This window comes from Camelus dromedarius, chromosome X (assembly GCF_036321535.1).
Source record: "Camelus dromedarius isolate mCamDro1 chromosome X, mCamDro1.pat, whole genome shotgun sequence".
Lineage (NCBI taxonomy): Eukaryota > Metazoa > Chordata > Mammalia > Artiodactyla > Camelidae > Camelus > Camelus dromedarius.
Window position 1 is genome coordinate 46435415 of NC_087472.1, and position 1708 is coordinate 46437122.

The 1708-nt window shown below is 45.1% G+C and overlaps 1 pseudogene; it reads right to left on the reverse strand.

Moving 5' to 3' along the window:
• Positions 1–867: 867 nt before the first annotated feature.
• Positions 868–1434, reverse strand: LOC105085540 (tubulin alpha chain-like; annotated as a pseudogene).
• Positions 1435–1708: the final 274 nt, after the last annotated feature.

The following is a 1708-nucleotide window of genomic DNA, read 5'->3' on the forward strand; positions in this document are numbered from 1 at the left end:
AAATCCAAGGCCATTACCAAGTGCAGTGTGCTCAAGAAACCTTAAGAGGAAAAATGTGGTCTTGTAGGGCCTGGATTTTTTGGCCTGAGTCAGTGGAAAATATGGGTTTGGCTAGGCCAAACCTAGAAAAAGTGTCAACTTCAGTCAGAACCAGAGGGACCCTCTGGATGGGACAAGAGGACCAATATGAAACCACCTGCCAACCACCTAGCTTGTTGACTTAGGAATCTGTCCCTATGTGATGTGTTTAGCCTTGGCTTAAATCTAGCAGATAAGACAGCTTTTCCACGTTGTTCCAGGACTTTTTGAGGACAGTGGCAGTCTATACATGTAGGACCAGTTTAGGATGGTGTCTGAATTACCATGGGCCATCTTTTCAAGGAAGCAATCAGTTGTACAATTTGCTTGCTTTGGGAAAGAGGACAATTTAGTCTCCATATTTAATTGACAGGCATGGCCTGTTTATTGATTATATGCCCCCTTTTCAGTGTAGGGACCTCTTGGTGAGCATCGATATGAGTAACAGAAAACTTTAGTAGCAGAATCGATTTTTATCCAAATGTATTTTCCCTACGTGGTGGCTTAATTTATATGTCAGATCAAGGCTCTTGTCAGTGATCCAATCAAATGGCCACGTGATTAGCTAGAGCCCCTGAGACAGGTAGATATAGTCTTCCAATGCTCTTTTATAATGGCCCTACAGTAACAATTCCTATAAAGGCTTGTGGGGAAAAGCTAGCAGAGGTGTACATAGATTTTTTTTTTTTAATACAGAAACTTTAATTGTAAACAGCTTGAAACCAGCCATACTGAGGGCTGGCAGGAGACAGTGGAGGAGAGGAATACCTGCCAGCCTCACTGTCCCATTCAGTATTCTTCCCCTTACTCAGCCTTGCCATCCATGGAATCCACACTCACCTCTTTGTAATCTTTCTCCAGAGCTGCCAGGTCCTCCCAGCCCTTGGAGAACTCCCCTTCTCCCATGCCTTCGCCTGTGTACCAGTCCACAAAAGTTCACTTTATGTACATAAGATACAACTTATGGTACAGGTGGGCCCAAGCCTTGGTGATGGCAGTGGTGTTGCTTAGCATGCACATGGCCTGCTGCACCTTGGCCAGGTCTCTCCCAGGGAGGACGGTTGGGGGCGGGGCTAGTAGTTGATACCTTAAATCCAGTTGGGCACCAATCCACAACCTGGATGAGGAGCTTGGTCTTGATGGTGATGATGGCCACACTGATGTCTTTTGGAATCATGTTCCTTTCTACAACATGCCACAGGCCATGTACTTCCCATGGTGAGGGTTCCTTAACCATCTTGTTGGCTGGCTCAAAGGAAGCTTTGGTGATGTTGGTCAGAAAGAGCTCCTTGTGATAGGTTTTCTCAGCCATTGTCAGATAACTACAAGCAGTGACTGCAAAACTGCTTCCTTAGCATTTTCTGAACTCTGTTGTATTGCTAATCTGACCCACTATGTGAGCTCAGTTGAGGAGTTGGGGGTTAAAGAGAAGGGCCAAATAACCCCCTTAGAACTGAAAAGCTTATATGAACAGTTCACTGGCATGCTACAGAAGTGATATATGGTTTCTGCTATCAATTCCCAAGACTCATTGGTAAAATGCTCCATAGGACCCTCAGACTCTTGCAAACAATCTAGCACTCCAATAGAATGTTCCACAGACTGCTGGCATCTCCTAAATGTTCCCTGC